We start from the raw sequence: 24,685 nt of genomic DNA, 5'->3' as shown, positions 1-24,685 counted from the left end.
GAGTGGTACACTTGTTACAACTGATGAACCAACATTGACACATCATTATCACCCAAAGTCCATAGTTTTCCATAGGGTTTATTCTTGGTGCTGTACATTCTCTGGGTTTTAGTGTATGTATAATGGCATGTATTTTAATAATAAAATGTGATTTGGGTGTTAGGGACTAAACTTGACATTTTCGTTATAAATATCAGAAAACCTGAGGGATTGTTAATGAAATACCTTTTTGTAAGAATACTGGTAGTTCTCCGTCAAGTTGCTCTGCCACCCACTGGAAGTTATGATGAGAGAGTCACTTGGTGGTTAAACATGCATGACCTAACGGGGGAAAATGTGGTTTCTGTAGGAGGAAGCCATGATGACTAGACCATCATGGTTCTTTGTAAGGTCATGACAAGGAGAAAGGAGTAGATAAAATTTAAACTTTAGAAAAAGTGGAAAGAATAAAGGTCTTTATGTTAACAAATATAACATTTTGGTGTTATGATATTTTGTAAAAGAAGATCAATGAAATTTTGCTGAATTGTTTGTGGTAACTTCTCACAGAATGGTCTTATTTTGGAGAAAGGGGAATGATGGTACAAAACTCATTGCCTGGAAGGAGAATGTGTTGAAAACATAAATTAGTGTAAGATCAATTTATGTAAATTCACAAATTACTGATCTATATTAACATATAGAAGATGGCGATTTGCTCACTTATACCGTAGTATAGACATCTGTATAAGTATATCGATATCTACATCTTTCCTGTAGATACCACTCAACAGATTACCACATTAACTTACAAAATGTACCTTGCCTCAGTCAAGCTGGAGCAAAGCCATATAGAAACAGGCCTGAAAGCTCTAAAAAGGAAATTACCAACAAAAAGGGTTTGGGTTCCTCTGGATATCAAAATATTTACTTAAATGGGTAAGATTAACTGATAATATATTCACATAAATCAAAACTTAAAAGAAGTCTTTAATGATTACAGAAAACCATAAAATGATTAAATGGAAATAACTGACTCCACAATATGGAATAACATCATCTACTGGGCTGGACTCCTCTACTCTTGTTCTGACCGTACCATGTGAGTCCACTCTCACATCAATTAACATACTGTATTGTAATCACTTACCTAAAAGAACAGAGTCTTCTGTAGACCTGGAAAAGTTCATTACTTCATTCAGTTAATGTTTATTGTGTATTTACTATATACCAGGCAGTCACAAGTCTAAAAGCGAGCAATAAAGACAAAATCCATGCATTTCTTTAACTAAGAGAAAATAAATACTGGCTGAAAGAATAAAAAGAGAATAAGTTTATGTTACTAACTTGACAAGTGTACAAATAAGTAACAGATTTAGAATGTTCTGTCATGTATTTCTGTATATCTTATATATTTATGTCCATTAAGCTTAAGGTGAAGACACTTACCCTGTCTCTGTTCTGATATAGTCTAAGTTTCTTTTCTTGTGTTGTCCAATAGGTGCACACATGTGGTGCATGAGGATGGGGGTGGAGCTGGGGAAGAACACACATGCACACTTTTGTGTAGTTCTCTATTTCATACTATGTGAACTGTAATTGAACAGTTATTGGAGATTTTCATTGTTATCCGTGTCACTTGCTTGGTCTTTATATCTGCAAGTGCTCAAGCTTAAAATCAGTTGACTCCTTTTAATGCAACGTGTTGAGGGTTTGCTTTTTGGCAATAAGTTGTGTGACATGTGGCTCATTTGCTTTATGTGTTATCCTGAGAAATGCTGGTCTCTTTTTTGTGAATGTGGTGTGTCCTTGGTTTCCTACTGTGCAGCAGTTTAGGGAGAGTAGGGCAATTTAAATTTCTTTGAATTGGGAGATTCACTTCCTGACTGGTTGGATTCTGAGAAGAAACACCACAGCATCAGGCTTTGCCTGTGTAACACTATTAAACCCTGTATTACCCTCTTCCCTCCCACCATCTCCCAAGATTCAGCTGCAAAAGTGGTGTTCCTATTTAACTCTTTCATGCCCAGTAATATGTAAAGTGCGCTACCAATATCTGCAATACAATACTATGCTTTCTAGATAATTGTTTTGATCAATTACATTATTTCTTATTAAAACATGTGTATATAGTCCTTAAAGAGGAAAGAGAAGGAAAACGAGGGAAGAGAACTGTAATGCAGAGGTCTTGTGCTAGTTCATTTACTTTTCTTTCCTTTTATTGAATCATCACACTTAATATTTCTTTATAATTCACATTTAAAGAAACAAAACAGAGGCTCAAAGAGGCTAATTTACACACACTGCATGGCCAGGAAGTGGAACCAAGGCATTTCTGACCTAGAGCCAGTGATCTTTCTATTTGAATTACATGCTTCATTGCCATACATTTTTTTACTCTGTGTGGAGGCATCGGGATTTATTAACCTCTATATCCAAGACTGAAGACCAGCTATTAAAAAAGCAAAACATGATGTTTAAATTCACGAATGTGTAAATATTTGTTTTAGAATATACCGAGATAGTCTTTTTGCTCTTTTTTACCTAACCTTTCTCCACATCTAATTATACTTTTTTTTTTTAATTGAGGCAACAAATTTCTTCCTCTTTAGATCTGTGCTCCACAACAACCCAGAGCCCATAACATAAACAAAGACACATTTGGAAGCTCCTGCAGAGACCTATATCCAGATCAGCAGATCCTGCAATTTGCTGTTTCCTCCTCCCACCTCTCCCCAGATGCAGCTTATGTAAGTCTCCCTGAGGCTATGCATGTATGGTTTCACCGAGAGGACTGAAAACTATGGTTGGTGCTGTTACTACTAGACCTCTGTAAAGGAGTAAATGGGTAATACTTAAAGTTTAGTAAGCTTATTTATAGGATTCCAAATATTTGTAAGTGAGTACAATCGACCCAGTTTGACACTATCACTTTGGAATTTATGACATGTAAAAAGGAGAAGGAATGAATCCGCCAGAGCATCTTTTCAACTTTTTAATGTAATTGGAAAGCCTGAGGCCATTAAGCCATCTATGAATTTCCTGTATTTGCTCTGATTTGCTCTTGAATGCCCACAAAGCCTGGGACCTCATATAAAACTTTAGAAAGGAGTTTGGTAGTATACTTTTTGTTTTAATATCTGAAACTTGCTGTAGCATGCACTGCTATTTCCAGGCAGTTTAGTATCATTAAAGCAAAAGCCGTATAAATCTGACTTCCTATTTTCACATTGTTAGAAATATATATTAAATGCCATGAACAAAGAAATGCATATTAGATGAGTACTTTTTCCTTTAAAATGAAATGTTCCTAACCAGAACGTTAGGAACATTCCCAAAATGGACTTGTTTTCAGCTTGTTCATCTTTTCCACCTCCCGACTGTGTTTTAAAAATTTCATGGCCATTTTTGGTGACAATTTATTATTTGAAGTCATCTTCCGAGAGCAGGAAATTTCTTTGTAAAAGGCATCTAAAACAAACTTCATGTGCAAAACAAACGTATCACAGACCAGTAGAGACAGTTCCTAAGCAGACTGTGTTCTAAAAGTTTGCCTGAAAGAATGTTGTTTACAGCCTGGAACATATTTTTCATAGAAACGTTAGAAATGGTTGTTAAGTTCTGAGGTCAGCGCTTTGAGGCCATGTGGCCCATGAAGTACCTGGAGTGTAGAACTGTATTATTTATACTGTTTTGTGGTAATTTAGGGTACCATTATGGCAACATCACCTATTAGGACACTGGATATAGGGCTGTTGGGTAACATCACAAGCATGATAGCATAACACAGCCGGCCACAATGAACTTTTTATTATTCCTTATAGGAGTAAGGACTGTGATATGGACATATAAATTAAGATAGTATGTTATTTTAATGACATGGTCAGCTCAAGTATCAGGTTGTGCGGTTTGGGGTAACTTTTTCCACTTTTCAAGTATATGCACATACACGCATGCACACACAAGAGTCTTACAGAGTGAACATTTTTGGTTGTGTCTAGGTTGTGACTATGTAGCCATATGATCCTAGGACAACAACTGTCTTGTTGGGAAAATATTGCTAGGGCCTGGCTCATGTATTCCTTCTCTATCTGTGCTTGTATCCTGCTTCTCTAGGGCTCCTTCTATCTGCCTTTTCTTCATCTTGCCTCCCACTTAGCATTCGGGTCTAGGACTGTGCAATATACTGGGCAACTAATAGTGGTTTAAGCAGACCACTTACATGTTCTAATGCATACTTCAATGGAATCCCTGGGCTGGAACCCATGCACATAAAGGGTGCCCTGGCCCCTACTGCCTCACCAACAGTCAGCTAATATGGTGTCCGCCTATTCCTCCTTTTGCATTTCCCATTGTCATAAATTCTTGTGCTGCTGTGCATGAACAAGCTGAGAGATTGAGCCTTCTTCTCTTAGACATCCTTATAGAGGCATAGGCTTGGTTCAGGGACTGTGCTTTGGCTCTGTTTCATTACATATCAGTTTCTGTAGGGAAAGAACTTCCTTTCCTCTATTTGCCATCTTCACCATTTATACTCAAGATGGTAACTGGGGTTAGAAGACAAAACACAGTTAAAGAACAGTCTATTCTTTGTTGAGTGACTAAAAGCTATCACAATTTGATTAAGATATATAGGTGTATTCAATCAAGAAATCTCAGTTTCTGAGTAGGCCAAGGTTGAATTGCCCAGGTGAGAGAAAGCAGATGCCGAGGCTTGCTCTGGAACACAAGGAATGGAAACTGGTCGTATTTCAAAGGGGCACCCTATGAGCACTGAAGTTTGTGGAAGAAAGGGCAGGGGAAGATACTACTAGCTTCTCAAATGCTTTTGACAAGTTCTCCAGAGGTATCTTTTGAAGATCCGAGGGCTTCTTACCCTTGTCACATCTCACTTATTCTTAAAGCCCTTGGAATCTAGCATGTCACCAAATGAAATTTAGGGCCATTTTACCAATCAGAGACAATTTAGACAATTTAGAGGAGTAAATTAAGCATTTGTAGTATGTGCTTTTTAAAGTATGATAGTGAAATCATTTCAGTAGGTAACAATTAGTGTTAAAAATGGAATAGAAATAGAATAGAACAGAATAAAATATATCAAAGTGAGTCACATTTGGTAAAGATTAGATTTATTTTGTGGACTTTCATTTCAGTGCTATAGATGTGTATTCTGGTTCATAATATAAAATGTATCTCTTATTGAGGGTCTTTGTCAAATGTTTAAAAGCTATTGGTTTATACTAATGTTCTATGCAAGACATATCAAATTCATCATTTTTTATAAACTTACAATAAAGAAATAAGATGGATGGATCCAGATTTCTATCTCTTAGGTTTTGTAAAGGCTGGCTTCCTCAGGGAAACAGAGGTCAGTAGACTTAAGGCAAGTAATTAAATGTCTAAAATGCCTATAGGCACATTAAGACAGAATACTTATCCTGCGATATCATGCTCGTTCTGCAAAATCCTAATTCTTCGTTAAATCAACAGGAGGCATTATTAACTAATAAAGCATTATAAAATAATGCTCGAGCTCTCTTTGGCAGCAAATATACTAAAATAAAATAATACCCAATTAGAAAATATTTAAATAAATATACCTGTAAAATTAGATAATACCTTCTTATCAAACATCAATCATCCTTAGCCTAACCCAAAAAATTTTCTGACAAATCTAAGTAAAAGCTTTCAGTCTGAAACATTTTTCTCCTTGGAGCCTACCTGCCACTTTCATCCTTAGCTTTCTTTTGTTTCTTTTTTTTCTCAAAAATTTCTGTTTTCCTCTTCTTAATGGCTTTTTGCTCCCATCAGAAGTGAGAGAAAAGTGGAGATCTCTCATGATGGTCTTTTTCTAATCAAGAGTAATTTTCTTTCATATAACTATTTCTTTTCTCTTAGCCTCCTTTGAAGCCTGAAGCTAGTGTAAAAGTTAATTTGAAATTAGTATACAATCAGGTTCCTTATTAGCCTCTATAGGCATTTTTTTAAAATAGATGTACAGCTTGGCCTGGGTCACAGGTCCTTGACAGAAAATTGCTTCTTTTTTAAAGGGCCCAAGCACAGACTTTTTTTTTTTTTTTTTTTTAGAACATATAAGATACTGCTTGAAGAACAATATGGTGTTTAAGGAGAGATATGAATTGATTTCTTCACAGTTAGTTCACTTAACAACCTTCCTTTTAACCTTACATGCCTTTCAAGGGAAGTAGTAACTGACTCCAAACTCCACGCCTTTCAAAATTAATGGTAAAATACTTCATGATAAATGTCTCGATCAAGTATTTGGAGAACACATGTCAAAAAAGAACTGGTATATAGGAAATGTCAGTGAATTATATCAAGCTTTTTCTCTAGAAGATTCTTCTTAAATTATCTATCATCTATCTATCTATCTATCTATCTATCTATCTATCTATCTATCTATCATCTATCATTTTTAACAATGACATTGCAATTTAAATAACTGTCACTAGTTCCTGTATCAGGAAATTTTACCCTGGGGTCCATTTACCATCTGAATTTTTATGAGTATGTATCTGGAGAGAGAGTCTATAGTTTTTTAATGACTTCTTTTTTTTTTTAACTGACCTTAAAAGTTAATTTCTATGAGTTGTGACAATTGTTTATACCTGTGTAGCTACCACTTAAAATAATACATGAGAGATTTCCATCACCTAGAGTTCCCTTGAGGCCTTTTCCAGTCAATTTCCCACCTACCACTCACTGAAACTATTTACTGATTTTTATCACTATAAATTTGTTTTACCCATTCCTGAAAGTCATCTTAATGGAGTCATACAGTATATACTTATTTGTTTCTAATTTATAATATTTTTGATATTCATTGTGTGATTGCATCTATCAATAGTTAATTTCTCTTCACATTTAGCAGTATTCTACCATTGAGTAGGTCACAATTTGACTATCACGATGGATGTTTGACTTGTTTTTGGCTATTATAAATAAGGTTGCCATGAACATTCTTGTACATGTATTTTTTATGAACATATCTTTTACTTAAGGGAGAAGGTAGATACCTATGAGTGGAATTGCTGGTTCTTTCTTATCTTAGAAACAGATCTGCAGCTTTTAATAAAATCTCAAAGGAATCCATACATCCCCAAGTCAAAAGAAACAAAACAAAAAAAATAACAAAAAATTGCTTTTAGGGCATCTGTGCAGATATTTTTGTTTATTTTAGAGTCTTTTCTCACTTTCCTCCTTAGTCCTCAGTAACTTTAAAATGAGTGCTGGACTCTATCTTATGTCTATAATGCATCATGGTATTGGTATGTGTTAAAAAATGTTGTTCATAGATTTTTAGATAACAGGTTAATAGCATAATAAATAAATTTCACTAGCTTATGAAGTTCATGAGGGCAGAAGCATTGTTCTGTTCACCGCTATAACCCAAGCACCTAGAATGGTACCTACACAGAGTTCAATAAATATGTGCTAAATAAATGAACAGATGAAGTATTAGCCATATGTTGGGAAACATTCTAATCATTTTACACAGTGTTTCGCTTAATTCTGATGGCCAGTCTTTGAGTTCATTCCTCTTATTACTCCCTTTTTTCAAATGAATTTGGGCATGAAGAGATTAGGTAATATGCCCATTATCACACAGTAAACAAGCTAGGATTTGAATCCAGGTAGTGTCATTCCAAAGCCAACAATTTTAGTTCATTGAAAAAGACTACATTGTTTGTGTGTCTCTAAGTTTTGTTTCAAAAAGCCCAGCACCTTCTCTTATTTTCTAATTGTATCTTTTTTTGAAAGAAAAATCCTGGAGAGGAAATTTCATGAACTAGTTTAGAATGGCAATGCTTTCTAAAGCATTTTTCTTAAGACTAACTGAATTTTTCTTCAAAGTACATACTAGTTTATTTCTGTAATAGGAATTGGGGGCCTACTTCGCTTTTATTATAAATAGAAGAGATGAAAGTCCACACATACAATTCTTGAATACTTTTGTTTTCTTGTATTTTATTTTTTCTCACATCAGGTAAGATGGAAAGTTTTGGTGTTTCTTAGTGGGTTAGAAAGAGTGTTGAATCCAAAGATCACTATTGCTGCCATAAAGGCTGCCTTGTAAAGCCCTTCGTGATGTAATATGGATTATAGGACACTGTGATAGGATAGTGTCATTTTCATTATCCTTAGTTATTCCTCATTAGTAAGTTTTTAGTAATGCAAGCTTCCATTTCCTCAGTTTTTTTGTGGCGACTGTGGTCCCTCTTAACAGCCAGAAAAGTTGTGAATGAGCTAGTGAGTCCTAATGAACTGGCTTTGTCAACAGAGTTTTCATTTGCTTACTGTTTAAAATAATCATCCCTTGCTATCTCTGCAAAACTTCCTCATAGATGAATTGTGCTTCCGCTTATCTTGATAGGAATATCTAAATAAGTGGATTCTGATTAATATGTATGTCTGTGTGGTCAAACCAGGATCAGATAGGTCTCAAAATGGCACTTGTTAATGAAATGGCTGAGTTATTATACTTGGAGGGACCCCCTTGCTAAGACATAATGATTTCAAAACTCTCTACTGTAGCACATAATACTCAAACTGCTTCCTGCGAGTACTTTGGAGGCAGTTCTCTTTTCTTGTGCTGAGCCAGAGATAAACAAGCTTCGGCGGCTGGAAAATGATGACTAGAAATTTGCTCATGAACTTAAACATGATAATTGTACCTGCTTTTGCCACCCATAAAGGAAAATTCTCCATCAAAATTTTGCGTGGTTTTGCAATTTTTTGGCAACATACTTTAACTGCATATAAAATTATCTGTACCAAGAAAAACTTATCAGGTCTTATCTTCTTAGCTCAGCTAATAAAGATAGGGATCTGAGATTCTTTGAAATTAGGTCCAACTTCTTTTTCAAGGATGGAGAAGCAAATCAGTCCCCAAATCATTAATATGTTTTTTTAAGTGGCAGTTAAAGCAAGCTTTTTAAAGCAATGGTCTCAAGTGAAAGTGTTATGAATCAAACAATTTTATGTTTTTAATTCAACCATTTCCTTTTTCTTATAGAATAGTATAGAAAATAATACCAGGGCTGTTCACTTTACTTAATACTCTCAAATGCCAAACAAGATTACAATTCTCTGCCTATGATCTTCTGTAATTCTACCCAGTTCTGTGAAAGCACAGACCTGTTTGGCATTTCATGTTTCTGCTGATTCATCATCAAGGCCAACCCCCTTTGCTGCAGCCTCTTACCACATTCACAGCACATACATCTCTCAACAATCCTGTTCTCAGTCTTTTCAAGAGAGGGCTCTAATCTTGTGATTCTTAGATGCCTTACTAAATTTAGGTTTAGCTGACACTTCCCTGATTTTCCAGGATTCAAAACGTTTTCAAGTGAAATTTGGAAGCAAATGATGATAATGTGCTTTTATGCTTATAAAACCCATGTCAGAGTTATTCTAGACTCAAAATGGAATCCTAGCCCTGTATCAAATAAAAAAGAAAATGGTAAGTTATTCTACTAATCAGAGTAGTACCGTTTTCAGGTATTCAGCATCGTTCTACTATCAAATAGGAAACTAAAGAGAAAGAGGTTAATGTGGGTGTTTTAAAATAAAGGTATACAAATGCTGCTTTTGCTTGAATTTTCTAATGTGTGGTCTAATACACTGAATTTCTGTGCAATGAAATGAAGGGGCTTGAGGAAAGACTCTTGTCAGATTTATCCTGGGGATAGAGATGTGACCAAGTATACTTTTCTCAGGTGACTGTTAACTCAGAGGGAACACTGTGCCTAAGAACAGCTGAGAACTGCTAAGGTCTGAGCAGGGAGAGTTGACTGTGATTGACTATATGTGCAAAACAAAGAGAAAAATTCACCAAGTATTTTTCCCTCACATTAACTTTAATTTAATGACAAAAACAAAACAACCTTTATGTACTGGATTATTTAACTTTGTAGGTGTAAATACAGGCTGTATATCTAGGATTATTTAAGTTTGGGAATATGAGGCGATACTTTCAATAAGGTTGTTTGAAGTGCAACTAAAATTAAGCAAACTTTCAATATTAGTGTTTATATAGCAATGTAAAGTTAACAAGTGTTTTCATACGTGTTGTCTTTTTTATCCTTCTCATAAGACATTGCAGTAGGTATAAATTATTATTCCCAATTTATAGCTGAGAATGCTGAGGTTCAATTGCTCATAATTATACAACCAATCAAGGTGACACTAATGTCCTCACTTAAATCCACTCTTGGAGAGGTCATGCATTAAATCTCTTATCTTCCATTTTTTTTCATACTTAAGCTCTTTCATTTCAGAAACATTTTTCTCCCAACTCTCTTAAAATCAATTGAAGATTTTAGATTTTGCTCCTAACAGGTTCGTGGATGTGCATGTGTATAAGCTTGCACAAACGTGCTGCTTGTGGTTGGGGGTATGAGACAAAAAGTATTTGTTTTCTGTATTTTTAATGTGGGCATTCCAGAGAATGGTTAGAGCATGAAATGCCACATTAGTTTTTCATGTAGGGATGATGAATTGGGGTTATGGCTGCTACCATGGCTACTTATTCTGATTCTTGTATTAGTTTTAAAAAATAATCACCAATCACCTACTACATACTCAGTGTTTTTTAATGTACTGAACAAATGTAAGTTTCCTGAAGTCAAATACTGTGCAGTCTAATTGGAATGCTACTCTGTATCTGCACCAACACATACATATGGGTTAACAAATTGTTGCACTCAGGATATATATTCTGTATTATTTGGTGCAGATGTAGGGTGGTACTCTGTTTAGTGTGCACAGACTTACATTCAAATTAAGATTTTATCTTTTTATGGCACAAGGCAGAGGGAGCTGGTCTCTCACAGAGCTATTCAATTGGGCTTTCCCGACACTGGGGACTAACCCTCTGTTGGGAGCCAACTTGGGCCAATGCATGAGGCCCAAGTTTGGCATCAAGGATTTTCAGCTGGGCAAAATGAAGCCCAGAGAGAGTAAGCTAAGTTTTAATTATGTCTTTAGTCCAACCTGACAAAGTTGATCACCTTTCAGGGATTCTTTTTTTTTTTTTAATTAAGTTAATCGGGGTAACATTGGTTAATACAATTATATAATTTTCAGGTGTACATTATCATTTGACATCTGTATATTCTATTGTGTGTTTACCACCCAAAGTCCAACTTCCTTCAGCTACCATATGTTTGATCCTCTTTACTCACTTCACCCTCCCCCTACTCCCTATATTTGACCCCCTTTACTCTGTCTACCTCTCCCCTCTTCCCCCATCCCCTACCCTCTGGTAACCAATAGTCCATTGTTCATGCCCTGAGTCTCTGATTGTCCTGTTCATTTGTTGCTTTTAGGTTTTTATTCCACATACAAGTGATATGTGATTTCTACTTTTCCAGTCTGGCTTATTTCACTTAGCATGATTATCTCGAGGTCCATCCATGTTGTTGCAAATGGCAGTATTTCATCTCTTCTTATGGCTGAGTAATATTTCATTGTATATATGTACCACAGCTTCTTTAGAAAAATCATCTATCAACACTTGGGTTGCTTCCATATCCTGGCCACTGTGAATAATGCCGCTATGAACATTAGTATGCAAATATCTTTTTGGAATATCTTTTTGGATAATGCTTCTATGAACATCGGTGTGTGAGTCTTTGGGGTAAATACCCAGTAGAGGGATTGCTGAATCATGTAGTAGATCAATTCTTAGTTTTTTGAGGAACCTCCATACTGTTTTCCATAGTGGCTGTACCAATTTGCATTCTCACCAGCAGAGTATTAGGATTCCTTTTTCTCCGCATCCTCTCCAACATTTGTTATTACTTGTCCTGTTGTTTATAGCTATTCTAACAGGTGTGAGATGGTATCTCATTGTGGTTTTGATTTGCATTTCCCTAGTAGCTAGCGATGTTGAACATCTTTTCATATATTTGTTGGCTATTTGTATATCCTCTAGGGAGAAGTGTCTGTTCAGGTCCTCTGCCCATTTTTTAATTGGATCGTTTGCTTTTTTGTTGTTATTGAGTCGTATGAGTTCTTTGTATATTTTTGATATTAGGTCTTTTTTGGAGGCATTGCTTGCAAACAGATTTTCACAGAGATTCCTTTAATGGATATGAAGTGGCACAAGTTTTAGTCCTGGAGTAATGCTAACAGAGAAGGCTGTGGAGCCAGATTGCCTTGGTTTGCATACTATCCTTGATCTCTCAACTTACTAGCCATGTGACCCGGGAAAAGTTACTTATCCTTTGTGGCTTCAGTTTCCATTTTAAGAAGTTTCATAGGATTGTTGTAAATATTAAAAGAGGTAAAACACCTAAAGTTCTTGGAACAAAGCCTACAACAAGGTGAGTACCCGACAGAGGTTATCTATTATTATTGTCGTTGTTCTTCTTCTTGTTGTTATATTTAATCTGGGAAAGCATAACTGGCATAAGCAATGAAGAAACCAAGTGGGAGAGGTGTATGCATAAGGAAGGTAGGTTTCAAGCAGGCTTTGATTGCTGAGATTATCTGAGAAATGTTGCTGACATTCAGTTTTGTGCATTGAGCCAACATTAGGAAATCCCCTGACATCCAGAGGGAACCTTGGGAATTCCATGGAACAAACTCATGATGCAGCATAGAAACTTAAGAGGTTGCTCTGACCTGGGAGCACAGGCCTAAGGGGTCTTGTGCTGGGACACACTGCGAGAAGCGCAGCACTGTGTGAGCCTGCATGATGCCTGCAGGTATCACCTCTGAATTGGCTTGAGAAATGGGGCAGCATAAAATTGGAATGCCTAGCAATGGGGGTCTGAAGGGGAAAAAGGCTAGAGTCTGGCAGAAGAGCTGAAAATGAAGTGCTAAATTATTTTTTACAAATACCAATCACTGTAAGCACTCATAGGAGGAAGGATAGATCAATAAAGGTGGGAATAGTTAACTGTAACTATGGTGAGACCAGAGCTGACTCTTAGATAATAAATAAAACTCATGAGATAAATAAGCAGAGGAAAAATGGAAGGAAAAAAACGGTCAAAGTCCCTGAGACTGAAATAAGGACGATGTATAAGTCAGTGGGGCTTTTGGTCTGATTAGCACAGAATTGGGATGGAAGGGCCACTAGGTAGGAGGATGGTGATGATTTTATTGATCTGGGCCTCTAGTTAGGAAAGACTGGATTGGGGATGATTTTATTGATCTGGCACAGGAAAGTAGCTATGATGAGGAAAGCAAAGGGAGTCATTAATGATTCTAATCAGAGAAATGACACATTAAAAAACTAAAAATTACACATAACACATAAAATAGTGTCCAAGGAAAACTAGTTTGAAAGATAGCAAGAGAATAGAAAAATCACTTTCTAAACAACTGCTAATGGCAACATGACATGTATGATGTAATATCATTAATTATTACAATCTTATGTTTAGTTGTTAATGTGATAACTTTCCCGAAAAGGAAACTGAGGCTTGGAAGGGTAAAGCAACATGCCTAGGGTTACTCGAAAGAGGTTGGGACAGCTTTCATATCCTGGTGCGCTTAATTTCAAAGCAAGTTTTTCATTTTTCTGTACTGGGCAGTTGTCCACAGTAGTATAAAGAAAGTGGGGAAGAATCTAGAATGATCCGGGCAATCAGGGATTCTAGTTTAGATAAAAGGAATGGCATGAGACCAACACAGCTTTCTCAATGAAAGGTAGCTTGCTTCCTCTTCTTCCAAGCAGAGTGTTTGGGCCTTTCGTGTTGCCAGTCCCATTCATTTTGTACTCTAGCTATTCTTCTACCTGTCTTATCCTTACTCTCACTTCTGCTTTTTTTTTTTTTTTTGTATTTGTATTTTGGGTGCTTTTTGTAAAAACTTTCTTAAAACAAGTCATCACAGAGTGTTTGTTAAGTGGGCTAAGTCTATCCCCTGTGGAAAGCAAACCAGACAAGATTTAGAAGCAGGTTAAGCTGGTTTTGTACCGTAGAACTATGATTTGCCAACTCTATGATTTTAGCACATAATTTTTTAAATCTCAGTTTCTCCATCTATAAAAAGTATGAAAATAAGATATATACATGGGATTATGGGGAGGAAAGATGTCAAGTATAACGTATCAGGCAAAGTTCCTGGATCACATGGAAGAATCATAAACTTAGTTCTCTTTTCCTTTTAATCAAACTATTAAACATTGTAAGAGTCTCATAGAAGAATGGAAGCATGTAAAGAAAAAAAATAAAAAGTTAAAAGCATTAATAAAAATGCAAGTAAATAAGGAGAAGAGTTTGATTGATAACCATTCTACAAATCACAGTTAATGATGCTTTGTCCCAAAAGCTATATATATTAGTCTTTAGGCAAATCTTCAGTTCATAACCTGTACATTCATTAAATCTGAAATAGGCAAATGAATTGCAATCAAAAGTCAATAGACTGAATAAAATCACTTATTAAGGAACATTTTCTATTTGTTATTGGCCCATTTGGACCTCAAGGATAAAGGATACTACTTAACAACTAATTTATTCAATAATGAGAATGAGAGATAATATAATGGATGAGAGAATCAAGATGAAAAAATATTTCAATGGGCTCAAATAATGGACCAAAACTAACAAGATAAAATTTAAAAGGAATTAAAGTCAAGACCTGCATTTAAGTTCATGCTATTAATTGCATATTATAGAAGAAAAGAGACATATCGAGAAAATAATTCTTATAAAGTCTGCTTGGAATTTTAGCTGACCAAAACTAAATGAGCTTAAAATGTGAAGTAACTATGAAAAATAGAGAATGAGATAGGGGCTAGAAAAGGAATTGGAGGCATTAGGAAATTGTATAAAGGATTTGCACTGTTTTCTCTACTAGTAGTCAGTTAATGTCATCTAGTTGAGTACATATGTCAAGTATTTCCATTGAATGTTTATCAATGCTCTCAAACTCTTTGAGCCAATTGATGTTTTCTCTCCTCATCGGTCCCTCTTTCCACTAGCTGCATTTTAGTTGTTACTACTTCTTTTCAGCTGCCCAATGAGGGCACAGGACTTTGGGCTATGAGATGCAGAGGGGATATTTTGTGTGCACAGTTGCATGTGTGCACATTTAGAAGAGTGGAGATGATGTCTAGGTCCCAAGCATGGAAACATTTTTCCTTCCAAATGAGATTCTTCAAATATTCCAGTCAATTCTTAACTCTGAAGTCTTCCTTCTCACTCAAGTGATTCTGTAGTCCTTCTCGGACTCTCATGTGCTCAGCACTGTGGGCCTGGGGAGTGCAGCTGTGAATGTTTGCTGCTGCCATAGTCCCTGTCCTAGTTAGGTAAGCAGGGAGTGCTGAGCTCTCTGTATACAATTGTGATCGAAACAGCCATCACTACCTATTTTGGTGCTTACCATGAGTCACCTTCTGATAATTAGCTCTTTACCCTACTCGGTGACATGCTGCCATCTAGAGTTTTGTGTTTGGCCAAGGAATGTCTACAAGTTGGATGAAGCTACCTACCCCCATTGCCCCACTTGTAGACCTGCGGATTCTAAAGTGAAGCACACACAAATAAAACCACATAACCTAACTTCTGACTTTTTACAACATTCAATAAAGAAATACTGGGATTTTGTGAAGATCATTGATTCTTCCCTTCTCTTGGCTATCTTGTAGGGTCTCACACCTTGTGGTGAGGGAAAGTCTTAGTGTTATAGACTTTTTCTCCATTGGTAAGACTATTTTAAATCCTTTAGAAGGCTGGTTGGGGAAGGTAATATTGGCAAAGAAGCAATTAATAGTAAAGTTTTCCTGTTGGATTTTGGTACATATGTGTGTGGGAAGAGGTTGGAGGTCTAGGTAGCGCTAAATGCCATGAATGGCACCAGTACAATTTGGCTCTGTAGATTTGCTTCCAGTATCAGAGGGCTTATATTACTCTTAAAATCATGCACTTTCATGGTGAAACAGACAGGTGTGAAGGTGATCTCACCATTCTTGAAAATTATAGGGTGATGTTCTTTTACATGAGAAACAAAAAAGTAGATTACAAGAAAAAACATAATATTCAAATCATCACAGTAGTTAGATTCATTAATTGTAATTAAAGAGTCAGGGGAACCTTCATAGATTAATCTGTCTCAGTTCTAGGAATTGCAACTATCTATGGCTTTAGAGTTAAGTATTATAGAGACAAATATAACGTAATAGTGCAAGATTTGTTCTATTACATAAAATATGAGAATGTATGGTCTTCTTGGTTTTTTAATAGTCTCCTTAGTTTTTGCTCTATACAGATAACCTATATAGATATTATACATTATGGTAGTTAATATTCTTTACACGGTACCTATGTATTTATATGTATACATGTTATTTGAATGGAATCAAACATAAATAGGTGGTCTTCAACATTCATACTAAGGTTATTTTTTAGGAGAAATATAATATTGTTTTTGTACTCTAAAATTAGAAATCCATTAAGTAATAAATTCTGATCAGTAGTCTAAACCTAGCTCAACTTTCTGCAATGTTTGAGGCGAGACGGTAAGACAGTACAAAATGTGCATTTGGCAGAGTGCCCTTACCAAATTCAGAAAACATGTACAAGTCAGGAAAATAAACATGCAGAACTCTAGAAGACTGAACAGAATTACAATCATAAGCTCACAATAATAATATAATCTTGTTTTCAGAAACAATTCAGGCAGACAATTAAGTAAACTTACATATGGGGCAGACTATGACTTAAAAAAATATTCTAGTGTCAAAGCCTTATTCTAGATACTTAAAGACAGAAAACAGTTCAAATAAGGAGGTATAAATATAGAAAATAGTATTTTACACACATCTACACAAATGCCAATATATTGAGGTTTGAAACATTATGATATGCTATTATTTTCTTGCAATTTTTACCACTCTTGGGTATTCAGAGGATATTTTGAGAAAATACGAGTAGTTAATAGTACTAATTAATTTGTAGTAGTGAATTTTGATTAACGAATTAATAGGTTGTTGACTGAGGACAAGAAAATGTCTCATCTTTGAGATGTCCATTCTGAATTACAAACAAATGTATTCCTTTTCATTGTTAATGTACATTCATTGCTGCTATTCCCTAGAGCTTTACATTTAGAATAGTTTTAAGCACAATTTAATTTAAAAACATCTGTGTCATTGCAATAGAAATGATACATAAAGTTTTCCAGGACACACTCAAGGAAGTAGAAGAGAAAAAAGAGCAGGAGAGAGGAGATCTTAGCAGCAGTTTGTTTTCTCTTGTGTATTAATTTGAGGGTCTTGGGGGAGGGTTGGGAAAAACAGTGTAGTTACACTAACATTATGGGCCGAAATTTCTGCCACATATCCATTGAGAGAAAAAAGCCTTACAAATATTTTTCAAATGATTTAGAGTTGGCTAAATCCAATGCATGTTTTTACCATGAATTTCCCATTAAAATGTTTTTAAAAATCATCGATTTTTAAAAAGAAAATATAATCCATATGTTACTGATTCATTCACACTTATCATATTGTTTTTATGAGTAAGTTGGTATCCAAAAACTTAGTTTTTTTTTCAACCAGAAAGTCACATTTTTACAGTGCCAAAAAGGACCTTGAACCTGGGAAGTTTCAAATTTCATTTTAAACTCAGAACCCAAGGAATTTGAGTGGGTTCTAAACTTGGCAATGTGCCTTCACCCTAGTTAACATATTGCTGGAATTATATATTCACAAACATATGGGTTAAAAATGGAGCTGTTAATTCTGTTTTGATATCGATGCTAGATATATTCATTCGGACTTCCTAGTTTGTTTGCCAAGAGGAAATAATCAGCCACTTGTTTTATTATTTGAAAAATTTTATACATTGACCCATATCTTTAAATATACAATAAGTGTTATCAAATATGTAACAAAGCTGGTGTATGGAAAATGCATAATTTTCCCTAAGGGTTATTTGCTAATATGGAACACAGGCCTCTAAAATGTGATGAAAGAAAGGACTGTGGAACAATGGGTCATGATGGCTAATTTTATGGGGAACACATGCATACAATATAATTTAAAACACATGCTACAGCAGTTATAGTAAAAGACTCAGAGAATTAGAAAGGAATTCTGCATCATAAAAAAAAGAAAACAGTTCCTTCTTTCTCCTGACAAAATTGCATTTTTCCTCTAGGAAAAAGATCCCATTTACTAAAGCTTTAACAATTGCAAGGCCCACCCACAAGTCTCACATCTATTCTCACAAATCTCCTCCTCCAAGTATGGCCCATTCACTGTGGCTGACTGTTCAGAAATGAAATTAAAGGAAAACAATTTAATATGTATCTGGTATTTTTCTAATGCTATATTTATTAACTATTTATCAAAACTAAAATATTATGTGCTATTTATTTAATGTATCTTTTATACAATGTGCTATAGTTGTTAACATCCAAATTTTAAGGGAGAGGACAGGCCATTCAGCCCATTTCTCTGTTTTTAGGCAGAAGCTTCTAGGCTTCAGGTGAAAATGTGAAGCAAGCTAGACTATTGAATGAACTCTTTTGAAGAACTTCCAGGGTGACAAGACAATAAACATCCAATCAATTGGTTGTAATAATTAAATCACAAATTCTCTATTCATACTCTTCCCCCCAAAGAAAAGAAAGCAAAGGAAAACAAAAAACCTCTTACTATGATTTGTTTTTTTCCTCTTCTTTTATTCAATCCTTTATGAAGATGAAGACTAATTTGTTAGTAACTTTATCATAACTCTTTATATCTTTAATATAAATATTAATCCTCAAAATTCAAACAAATGTTTGTTTTTTTGACATAATTCTTATTCAAAATTTTGAGAAATAAAAGTTCTTAAAACTAATCTTAGACTTTCTCCTGTAGATAACCTATTTCAGTTTATTTCTCCTATTACATTTTTTTTTATTGTTTTTAAACCACAAGCATACAAACTGGAACAGTTTAGACAAGGGTTTGACTGATATTTAAAATGTATATTATGGTTAAGACTATGCAATCTGCCTTTTGTTAAAATTAATCATTTTATGTCAACAAGTGCCTCTCTAGCTGGGTTGGTTTCTCCAGTTTTTGATTCTCATTCACTCGGACTACAATGTTGATAGCTCTCTGATTAACCTGTCACTATAAGCCATCTTAATCCCCTACCCATGTCCTCAATATCGTGTCTTCAGAGTTTATGCTCACTTGCTGCTTTCCAATGGTGTTCTTGAAACCTCAGGTCTTTAATTCTGATCAGGCCTTTATCTTGTAGATATGAAAGACATTGAGTTTTCCTGTTCTGTTTAGCAACTTTGAAACTTTACAGATCTATACTATTATTTTAGAAATATTTTTGTTAAAATAATGAATTAGCAGTGGGAAAGTAAAAATTACATAATTAACATGTTTGAGATAATTATTTTTGTGTATTTCTTTTCAATTTTTTTCATGTACATTGTTTACCTAGAAGTGAAAAATTTTGTTGTGGATTTCTTTAATTTAACAATTTGTTTTCCCACATCACTAAAATATTTTAGAAAACATCTTTTTTAATGACAGTATAGTATTTTATTTACTTAAAGATTCCTTTATTATTAAAATCTTCAATTTCTTCCAGTTTTTTCATATGTGAAATTAAAGGATCAAAGTATGAAGCTTTTTCATTCTTTATAATATGGACAGCATCCTTTTGAAAAAGGCTGCCCAATTTATTCTTCCACACAAGAGTAGACACTAGCTTGTCATACCCCACCAGCACTTAATGATAATATATTTAAAATTTTTGTATTTTTAAAAGTGAAAATATTATCTTTCAATGTATTTCTTGAATGATTAATGAGAATGAATAATTTTTCAAGTATTTATTGCTCATGTGTATTTTTCTTTGAATTTTGGATCCATATCTTTTAAAATTTTTCTATTTATGCTTTTATGCTTTTACTTATCTATTTGTTGAGTGTGTACATCTATATCTATTTATATACTATGTATATACAGTTTTTATTTTTTTTATTTTAACAAACTGAAGGGCTTACTTTTGATGCAGTGAAATTCATCATCTTTTTTCTTCATGAGTGCTTCCAGCAGTTTCATGTTTAAACAGTCCTTTCTCAGGAATTCTTTACTTCATCAAGGACCTCTGAGAATACTAAAATCCTCAGATGCTTAAGTCTCTGTCATAGAATGGTATAGTATTTGCACTTAACCTATGCACATTCTCCCGTATATTTTGAATCATCTCTAGATTACTTCTAATACCTCATATAATGTAAATGTTCTGCAAATTATTATACTGTATTGTTTAGAGACCAATGACAGGACAAAGAGGTCTATACGTGTTCAGGAGAATCACATTCATCATAGGCCTAACTACATAGTACATGTCAGCAACAATGTAACTTACTTTTGTGTGCGTGGAAGGGGGCATATTTTCAATCTGTGGTTGGTCGAATCCATGGGTGTGGAAACTGTGAATACAGAGGGCCAACTATAAATAACCCTTATACTTCTCTGAATTTTAATGTTTTTAATTGAAATAATTTTTAAATTGGACCATACCTACACTACATAGATTTTCTTTTAGGATAACTTGGTATGGTAGGCAGAATTCTGAGATGATCCTCAAGGCCTATTTTCTTCATTCCCTCCTTCTGCCAGGTGTCCATGTCTTGTATAATCCCCCTCTTCTGTGTGGGAGGAACCTATAAATATGATAGCTGTCATTTTCATGATTATGTTACATTATATGGCCAATGTGAAGGGTTCCTAATCAGTTTAAAGGTGGGTTTGAGCCTTTCCTGCAATCGGATACTTGAAGAAATGAGCCACCATGAGTTCTATAGCTGCAAAAGAAATCAATTCTGCAAACAATCATGTCAGCTCAGAGGAAGATCCTGAGCCTCAGATGGGAACTCTGCTCCAAACAACACCTGAATTCCAGGCTTGTGTGATCATGAGCAGTAGACCCAGTTTAGCCATGCTCAGACTCTTGACCCCTGGTAACTGTGAGATAAACCACTAAATTTGTGGTAAGCTAGTGAGATAAACCACTAAATTTGTGGTAAGTTTGTTATGCAGCAATAGGAAATGAATACACTAAAAAATATCTATGCAATACATTAAACATTTTGTAAAAACTTTTATAAAAGAATTTGACATTTAATTAATTATGATTTCTAATTAGCCCCAAAGATGTGTGTTAGAAACTTCTTAAATATTCAATAGAAGTATGATAGTTAAATAGCGGGCTATAGATATAGAGCTCGTGAATTGATACATTTATTTATTGCCTTCTTTCTCTGATACTACTAGGGATAATAAATTAACTCTAACAAGGAAAACAGAAAATGGACATCATTGAAAAATAATTGCAATACAGTTTTGGAGAATATAAGACAGTAAAAGTATGTTGACAGATGTAACCAAGAGGGACGAAAAGGCCACATGCACTTACTAGGTTCTGAAGAGCAATGGCCAACTCAGTAACTGCTCTGGATGCTAGAAGTTAAGTGAGCAGTACCTTCAAAAGTCAAATCAGAGATATCATCCATACAGAGTCCTATATTTTTTAACACACACACACACACACACACACACACACGCACACACACACACACACAAATAAATAGCTAAGATATCTAATGATTAGATGTACCCTTTTTTTAGATAGCTACTGGAGAATGTGCTACAGTAAAATGAAGGAGTTAACTAAGAAAGAGAAAATTATAGTATCTAGGGAAGAGTGGACCACAGGAGACAGGAGAGGAGTAGTGCCAGGGTGGCAGCTTTGCAAGGGGCAGAGAGCAATCAGTCCAGACAGAAACCCAAGAATGTAAGGCTCCAGAAGTAAAATGTATAAGTACAAAAGGGCTTGTTAGAAAAGAGGACATGATGGATTATTTGGAATAAACAAAGTATATATGTGTAGTAAATCATGCAAGTGAAAGAAATATACCCTTTATTAGATAGGGGATTGAGTATATAAATTATGCTAACGCCATATAACAGAATACTATGCAGCCATTAAGAATAATAAAACTAATATTGATATGGAACACTCTCCAAAATATATTATTGAATTAAAAGGCAAGGTAAGGGACAGTATATGTGGTATGATTCCATTACTGCTTTTTAAAAGATAGATAGACAGACTTCTATAATTAACTTCTGTATACATAGGCTAACTCTGGAAGGCTATACATTAATCTGGTAATGGTTGCTGTGGTGAGGGGAAATAGAGAACTAGGGAAAGAAGGATGAAAGGGATATTTCCTTCCTTATATACCTTTACCATCATTTGAATTTTTAATCACATACAAGTATTATCTATTCTAAACAACCCAAATTTTTCACCGTGCATATGTATTAACAAATCAAAATAATGTCCCCTCATCCCATCTGGCCCTCTCAATTCCACTTACTCTGCTCTACCTTTTCTTTTTGTCCATAGAATGATCACATCCTAACTTATTATAGAATTTTTTATGTATTTTATTCTTATTTATTCCTTATATCCTCCTGCTAGAGTATAAATTCCACAAGAGCAGAGATTTCTGACTGCTTTGCTCCATTACCCAACTACCTTGAGGAAGACCTGGAACATCTGGGATAATCTTTAAATATTTGTTCTGTGACTAAATTTTTAAAAAGTTAATCAGAAATGTAGATAAACAGATTTTCAACCTGGTTGAATCAAGGAGAAACAAACTTGTTATAACCTGTGAACATTTTTTTCAGAAACACACCATTCATCCCAGGAGTGTTTTTTGGAGTGATTTTTAGATAGATATCTTAAAAAATGGAAAACAACATTTGTAGTATTTGTATTATATACACATATGTAGTGACAATGGCTCCCAGCCACCACCCTGAGATTAGGCGACTCTTTCCTCAGGCCCAAATGCAGACTGTGCCTAACACTGGCCACTGGATCCACGCCAACCACCCACAGGACTTCATGGCTGCCATCCGAGGCTTTTAGGTGTAAGAGTTGCTGGCCAGAGAAGGCATGTTTGAAACCCCAGGCTCTGTGGCCTGCTCCACGTTTCTATACAGAAGGACTTGGGCAGGCACTGAGAGGGCATAAGGTTATAAAGGTGGTCATATCTCAAGCTTTAATGAATAACGACACTGCTCTCAAGAAGAAAAAAATCTATCTAAAAATCACTCTAAAATATGCCTCTATTAGGTGTAAATTTTAGTGAGGAAGTGCCTTGAGTATTTGTCTTAATTCTTTAGAAAAAGAAATGGCAACTTCTCCTTGTCAGAAAGATGTGGTAACTGAGCAGAAGGTCTTCAACTGGAATTTAAAGCAGATGTGAAAGTCACCTACAGTTATGAGTTCAATAATGAACTGACAAAAATAAACATAAAGCAAGTTAATAAATATGAAGCAAATTAATCAACACATGATGCAATTTCATATTAAAATGATGTAACGAGAAACTATAATAATATGGAATATGTTCTCTATAGATTATGTTAAAAAATATAAAAATGGAATTCCTTGTCATTCAAGTTTTATCTAAAATTCAAGTTTTATAAGTATAACCATACATAGAAAAAATAAGTAGATATTATATCCATGAAAAATAATAACAGTGGTTATATTCCAGTAATGACAAGCTTTTAATTTTCTTCATATTAAAGTATTTTAAATATGAGAAAAAATTATAAAAATGAATGTCTTTTTCTATAACATAGGTGAGATGAATGTTTAAATTTTTTTAAAGAATATATTAGGCTACTTGCTTTAGTAACCACCTTTTCAGTCTTTGTCTTATAATTTTTAAAAATATCAATACAAAACATATTTGAAAACCTGTATTTTTAATGGAATGGTGTTAGAATACCATGGTACTTGAGGAGTACCAAGGAATTATTATATTTAAAGGAAATTTCAGTCTAGCTGGGGAAACAAGATATGTGTGAAATAATAACTAAAAATGCTAAATATTAACTGTAAGAGACAGTGAAATAGTATAGATATATTAGATATTATAGGAAGAAAATATCACTGTTGCCTAGAGATATATAGTCACCTTGAGGAACAGGTAAGAATTAGTTACAGGATGAGGAAAGAACTTTTCAAGTAGAAAGACTGCCATGAGCAGAGGAACAGAGTAAGTCAATTAGGGGACACTTTACCCTTAGATTGCAGACTTGAATAATAACAATAGAATAGTTTCCAATTTTCAAAGTGGTTTTGCAGATATGGATAGAGGAGATATAGATATAGGCAGGGTGAAGGAATGGAGAGCGTGGACCCTGGAGGAGGACAGAGGTTTTCAAACCCTATCTTTGCCATCACAGGATGTGAGCCAGAGAATGTCAGCTTTTAAGACTATAATGCCTAAAGTGAGGGTCGCTGTGAAGGTTAAAGGAGATTATGGAGGAGGCAAGAGAATTAAAATGTTAATCAAGCTATATTCAGAGACTGCAATATGTTGATCAGCCCTGCAGCGAGGCCAGGAGGACACCTTCAGAACAAAGGAAGATTTCTGCTGTCATTGCCAACAACCATTCCCCACACCTGTAGAAGGGGAAACAGGAACAACAGTCTTTAAGTGGTTGCCCTACACAAATAAAATCTTTCATACCCTATGGCTAAAACCATGGGAGAACCTATGGATTAAAGGCTGGGAACTGCCAGCAGGCCTTTCAGGCTAAGTACTCTTCCCCTTCCCAGTCCTCACTGTAGGTCCATATCAAAGGAAATGGGAACTAAAGAATGATATATAAACC

The sequence above is a fragment of the Pteropus vampyrus genome, unplaced genomic scaffold (assembly GCF_000151845.1).
Source record: "Pteropus vampyrus isolate Shadow unplaced genomic scaffold, Pvam_2.0 Scaffold24, whole genome shotgun sequence".
Classification (NCBI taxonomy): domain Eukaryota; kingdom Metazoa; phylum Chordata; class Mammalia; order Chiroptera; family Pteropodidae; genus Pteropus; species Pteropus vampyrus.
The sequence above is the reverse complement of the archived record's forward strand: the minus strand, read 5'-3'. Positions refer to the sequence as shown.